The sequence below is a fragment of the Arvicanthis niloticus genome, chromosome 14, assembly GCF_011762505.2.
Source record: "Arvicanthis niloticus isolate mArvNil1 chromosome 14, mArvNil1.pat.X, whole genome shotgun sequence".
NCBI lineage: Eukaryota > Metazoa > Chordata > Mammalia > Rodentia > Muridae > Arvicanthis > Arvicanthis niloticus.
Window position 1 is genome coordinate 25351442 of NC_047671.1, and position 6972 is coordinate 25358413.

The 6972-nt window shown below is 41.5% G+C and overlaps 1 pseudogene; it reads right to left on the reverse strand.

The window, feature by feature from the left end:
- Nucleotides 1-5834: 5834 nt before the first annotated feature.
- LOC117719966 (large ribosomal subunit protein uL2 pseudogene) lies at nt 5835-6625 on the reverse strand (annotated as a pseudogene).
- Nucleotides 6626-6972: the final 347 nt, after the last annotated feature.

A 6972-nucleotide genomic window follows, 5' to 3' on the forward strand; every position in this document is an offset into this window, starting at 1 on the left:
TGTGATGTGCACAGCATTGTGATGTGCACAGCACTGTGATGTACACAGCACTGTGGTGTATATGGCACTGTGATGTACACAGCACTGTGGTGTATATGGCACTGTGATGTATACAGTGCTATGTATATCTGCTCTGTCTATGTGAATAAAGCTGCTTCTGGTCAACGTTTATTACAGGGATGGAAAATGAACTCACATCACTGTTCTAATCCCGAAACCAAGTAAATCTGCTCTGGTGGCTGTGACCTCATATGCTATGTGTCTGGGAAGGGAAGAGATAAGAGGACCTGAGGCCAGGCTCTGTGACATTCAGTGTTGGTGATCTATGTGGGCACAGGCCAGGAGCAGGGCATGGATAGAGTTGGCTATCATTTAATAATTAGCTTACTTAGAATCAAGATGTTCAGAGGTGAGGCTTATCATTCTCTCAGACTTTGAGTGTCTCTGTCTCTCTGTCTCTCTGTCTATCTCTCCCTCTCTGTCTCCCTCTCTCTCTGTGTGCATGCTCAAGTGTGTGTGTGCATGTGTGTGTTTTGTGTCACAGTGAATGGACATGGCCCATGCTTTTGGAATCGAATGCAAAAGTAAGAATTAAATAAAAATTGAATTGCCTTTATGATCTCCTTTATTTTCATTTTTGATACTGAAGTTCTAGCATCATTTCCTGGGGAGACACAAACATCTATTCACTAATAGGATACAAACGACAGACCAAAGAAATAATTCCATCCAGGTCTAGTTTGATTACCTAATGAGTTTCATTGAGGTTGCTAACAGAAACAAGGGCAATGTACAGGCTGTTACACCATAGAAGAAATTTCTTGCTTCAACAACTTCAAACCACTTATATACCCTCAGGAAGATGGGATCTTATGCATGTAGTACAACTGTCTCATGGTCTCCCCTCCACTCTGATTGAATGGTAATGGGACTAATCTTATGTGAGTGTCCTGTGGGTAATTACAGTTGCTGGGTTCAAGAGGGCAATGTTGACACCATATTGGAGAACAAAATTTCACAACACACATGCAGATAAAAAAACACTCGCATGTCATCTTTGTAACCTATAGAATTAATGTAAATGGAAAACATTTATTTAAGTATATAATTGTGTTTTTAAAAAATGCATCCATTAAAATTTTAAACACACTCAACCACACAAACTCCACAGAACTGGTAGGATACCCACATTAGTAGTATGCTTTGAAGGCTAGCTCATGGAAGGAAAAGATTGTTCTAGTTATTTTTTTTCTGTTAGAGAATGAAACAGAAAGATGCTAAGATACTTGCTTATCTCTCCTTCATTTTTTCTTAATAAAATGAAAAACCAGCCTTCTCCCTAGGATGTCTAACCACGCTCTGCTTTCCTCAGGACCCTGTGCTGAGAGCGAACTGCTGAGGAGAGCTGTATTCTTTACTGTCCAAGGCTGTCCAAGACCCTGCCTTTCCTGAGACTCGTCTGTTTCTGGTCCTCTTCTTCCTCTTCCTGAGGTTTCCCAAACACCTCTCTGCCTTTCCTAGAACCCTCTATATTGATCATGTTGCCATGTAGGACTCCATCCTATCCTTCCTCCTCCCAATTTCTTCCTAGGGCTTCTTGCTGACATCAACACTGAGTAGAACTCTCTCCTTCTTCTTCCTTAGGTTGCCCCCATCTACCTTTCTTGGGACCTGCCATACACGGACTCTCAGTCTGTAGCGGGAAGTGGTAGAAAGGAGACTGTTTCCAGGCTTTGACGCCATGTTCCCTCACTAAACCCATTTTGTCTCAGCAAGCTGGGGCCAGAGCTCCCTAGCTGGTTCTGCCAGGCCACTCTAGCTTGACCCTGTAGCGACTAGTTGCTGTGATTGCAGCTCCAGTTCCACTTGTCCTTGGAGCTGCTAGTTCCTTCACAGCCATAACCACGCAGTTATCGGCAGACACACCTTCCAGTAACCCAGTAAATCAAAACTCTAAAGCTTAAGATTAACTAAACAAATTTATAAATCAGCAAATACTCAAATCACAAGATGCTTACACAGATTAGACAAGTTATCCCATCTATCCTAACCTTCTCATATCATCCTGCCAACTCTCTCAACTCTCTCTCACTTCTCTTGGCCTTCCTGTCTCTGCCTCCCTTAGCTCCGCCTCACTTTTTCCTATCCAATCATAGGCATCCCACTGCAAATTGATTGGGCAGGGAAATTTTTGCCACATCAATCCTCCTCTCTAAACTGCCCCAAATCTATTTGCCTTCAGCAGGACCCCCATACCAAATATTATCAGTACCTATGGTCCTTTTATTATGCAACAGCATACCAGAATTTCTTTCTCCCATCAAACTGTAACATAGCACATGCTGACCAACCTTTCCTCATCACCATCACACGCCCCCCTCCCCAGACTCTGGCAACCACTGCTCTACTCTTTGCAATCAGCAGTGTTTAATTCTGAATTAATCAATTTGTTAGTAATGTTTTGAGCTAGGTTCTTTCACAAGCATTCACCTAATTAGTCCAGAAACTTTCTACTTCCCATTAAATGGTACATACGAAAGCAAAATAACTTTTATAATACAGGACACATAAAGCTTTGAGTTTATGGCTAATAATTAGTTACAAAGAACTTTAAAAAACAAACAAGGGTGAGGTGGTGGGACTGGGATATAAAGTGAATAACTAAATTAATGAGGCACATAAACAAAAATGTAATAGTACTAACTACCAGTTTCTGTCCAGTAGACCATTTTAAGATCAGGTCACTAGTCTAACTAAAACACTGGAGAAACTGGGATAATTTTAAGGATTAAACACGGTACTTTATTAAACACACACACACACACACACACACACACACACACACACACCCCACACACACCCACACACACAAAACACCCCTAGCTTTGTAAATCTCAAGTTACTCTTTGTTCCAATGAAATTATACTTTGGTAGGAAGTCAAGTGCTCATCCTTAGCTATTAAGCACCAAGGAAAGAGGCTGCCAGGCACCTATTACCGATCTGGGCATTCAATTAAGAGCTCTTGGAAAAACCAAGTTCTTTTTATGAGACTATGAGTCAGTCAAACCACCTCTCTTTTAGGCATTGGTGGTTTGATCAATGATTAATTACTGGACTTGTATCTCTCCCCAGGAAAAAAAAAAAGCACCTTAAATGTTTTGATTTTATTGTGCCCGCCGTGATTTTAAAATACATGACACATGTTCCTTTTCATATTAAAAGTTGAGACATGTGGTGTGAGGCAGAGAGTAGAGCAGCATGCCAAGAAACCAGATTCTCACCTTTTTGGTCAAGTTTGTTAATCCTTGAGAGAGTTCTTTCTGCTGGAAAATACCAGCATCCTAGGCCAAGTCCAGGGTAATTGCAAAGACATCTCATGCGGGAACATCTTACTGGCCTGTGATGCCTGAAACAGGTTGAAAAAAAAGTACATTCCTCTCCTAACTTCTCACTAAAAATTATTGCCCCCCCCCCAGCCTCTCTCTTAAAGTATCCCTGTTATTGGCCACTGTGGACTTAGATTCCACCATTGTTGGATAGATGACATAGAAGAGTCTCATTTCTCTCTGCCTTTCTCATTGAAAGCAGGACACTCTATAGTCCTACCAAATCTTCTCATATGCAGCAACATGAACCAGTTCATCTCAGAACTTCTTTGGACACCATGAGAATCTATATGTACTACTTTCTGTTATATTCTTGTGTTTGTTTAAAAAGCAATCCATGGGCACTAAATGGGTCCCTATTTCTTACGATTTAGACAAGTGTCCTCCATGTGTTGGTTAGATTCTCTACCATTCAATGGTTTTATTGGGAGGTGGTGGATTCTCTAGGAGATGAGGTATAGTAGATGGTTTTACACTCCTGGAGGTGTTCTGTAAAGGGGATATTGAGAACCTTGAAAACTACTGGAGATGTTCTATGAAGGGAATATTGAGAGTCAACACCTTCTGCCCCCTTAAACTTAGGCATTTTGCCACCAGGTGAACGGTTTGGCCACATGCTGCCACAATGATATTCTGCCTTGGTACACATCTGAGAGCAATACAGTTGACCAAATATGGACCTGAATTAACCTTCAAAGCTGTAAGTCTTTTCTGTTTATAAGTTGACTGCTGCAAGCATCAGTTAGCATCACAGAGGGCTGATTGACAGCCATTAGCCCAGAACAGCTTCTTTGTGTAATAGTTGGAGGAAAGCAGTCACATCTCAAGACCATGATGACAAGTCACACTTACATCTAAAACAGAATCCTCATCCCTACACGACTGTTTTATTTTAGTTTTCTATTGTTGAAACAAAAATACAGTGATCAAAGCAACTTACTGAGAGAAGGTTTTCTTTGGACTTATAGTTCCAGAGGGATAAAATTCACCATCATGGCAGAAAAGTGTGGCTTCAGGCAGGCATGGCAGCTGAAGCAGGAAGTTCAAATCTTTTTTTTTTTTTTTTTTCTCGAGACAAGGTTTCTCTGTGTAGTCCTGGCTGTCCTGGAACTCACTCTGTAGACCAGGCTGGCCTCGAACTCAGAAATCCGCCTGCCTCTGCCTCCCAAGTGCTGGGATTAAAGACGCGTGCCACCACGCCCGGCGGAAGTTCAAATCTTAAATCCATTTTATTTCATCAATCTATGTTTGTATTCATACTAGTACAATGCTGTTTTTGTTATTATGAATCTATAGTATAACTTGAAATCAGGTATGCTGGTATCCTCAGTACTATTCATTTAGCTCAGGACTGCTTTGCTACATAGTATTTTGAGGTTCTCTGTGAATTATGCATCATTTATTCCTAAAATTTTGCATATATTTAGTGGTAAAGTGTGTTTCCTGGAGATGGCAAACAGAAGTATCCTGCTTTTAAATCCAGCCTGCTTGCCTGTGTCTTCTGATTTTGGAAATTAAGACTAACAATTTGTTATGATCTGGCTCCCCCCCCCCCAGAGTAGTTGTAACCATTTTGTTTATGCCTGCCAGCTATTTCATATTGTTACTGTAACATATATGCCAGTCATTGACACTGAGAAGTAACCTGGAGCAAGGACATGATGACCACATACACTGTTTTGTTCTGTATGTTCTGAATGTTCTAGATGAGGTTTGCTAAACTTAAAAAATTCCACAAAGCTTTACATAAGACCCGCCAAACCAAAGGTCAGTATAAACTGTTATGTCTAAAATATCTTGAGTCAGGGCTATCACTGTGTTTTTTGTGGCTGACACTGAAGAATGCTACTATTAAACCAAAAAGTTATGATTATAATACTTATGCTTTGTTATCTCAACGCTCTGAAACTGCCATGTTTACCACCCATCCATCACTTCCTTACCTGACTCAGGACCAATCAGCTTAAGGTTTGCTGACAATACTTGGCCTAGTAAGCCAACTGCTCTGTCTCCTTTTACCTTTGAACTTTTGAACCTGGGTTTTTCTATAAAGAAGTCTACTCTGAGAGCCAACTAGTGCTACAATTAGATTTTCCCTTCTTGTGGACCTGGGCGTCCAGTATTATGGTGTGTGTTCAATACATTGTTCATGTTTAACTGAGTGTTAACTTGCTTAATTGGTGTACACATGATTTGTGTGGCAATTTCCTGAACCCCAACAAATTCAGAGTTATTATTGAAATGTGTGAGTGAGTTCCTTTTATTTCAACAATTTTTGTAGTGTTTGGTGTGTTTCTAGTCTTTATTTGTTTAACATTTTAACATCTTTTATTTCCCCCTGCAGCCTCTTTAATTATTATTATCATTATTATTATTATTATTATTATTATTATTATTATTATATTATATTATTTAGCCAAAGGACATACATTATTAGCTCCTGAACTCTAGTTCTCCTTCTCCTGTACAGTTTTGTTTCCACATAGCCGACCAGTCAGGCGGGCAGCAATGAGACTCACTTTGTGCCCAGCAGGGGCATCTTTTTGGATAGTGGAGGGTTTGCCAATGTGCTGGTGGTTATCACCTCCAAAGGGATGCTCCATCGGATTCATGGCCACACCCCTCACACGTGGCCAGAAGTTCCTCTTTGCCTTGTACTTGTGGTAGGCACTGCCAGCCTTTATGATAGGCTTGCCAATTCTGCCCCCACCGGCCACTATGCCAACAACAGCTCTGTTGGCAGAGGAAATGACTTTCTTAGACCCTGAAGGCAGCTTCACTTGGGTCTTCTTGGTCTCCGGGTTGTGGGAGAAGATTGTGAAGTAGTTCCCAGAAGCTTGTGCCGACTTGCCTCTGTCCCCAGGCTTCTCCTCCAGACAACACACAACAGTACCCTCAGGCATGGTGCCCACGGGCAAAACATTGCGGATATTCAGCTGGGCCTTCTTGCTGCAGTTACACAAACTGTCCAGTGTGGATTCCCTCTGCTGCGATGAACAGCTCTGTCCACTTCTTGAATTGATAGGGATTGCGAAAAACTACTTTCCCGAAGGGAGCGCTGTGGTAGGATCATGAATGATGTCCTTTACAATACCTTTAATGTAGCCTTGTTGCTCTACAAAGTCCAAAGTCCACAGCACGCAGGCGCGAGCAGTGCCCTTGCGGTGCTGGTGTTTCACATGTGTGCACAAAACACAGAACCGGCGCCTTTCTTCTGGTCTCGGATCAAACGGCCCATGGTGGCAAGTCTGGCAGCAAGCAAGGCCAAAAGAGCTTAATTATTCTTCTTTTGTTTGTTTGGTTGGTTTTGGTTTTTCAAGACAGTTTCTCTGTGTAGCCCTGGCTGTCCTGGAACTCATTCTGTAGACTAGGCTGGCCTCAAGCTCAAAAATTTGCCTGCCTCTGCCTCCCAATGCTGGGATTAAAGGCATGTGCCACCACTGCCCTGATATTTTTTCCAGTATCTTTTGAAGAGGTAATTTAGTGGTCATTAAAATTTCTTAGTTTACGTTTGTCATGGAATATTTCTTTTTCTCCATCAACTATAACACATGGTTTTGCTGGGTTTATTAGTTTGAGTTTGTG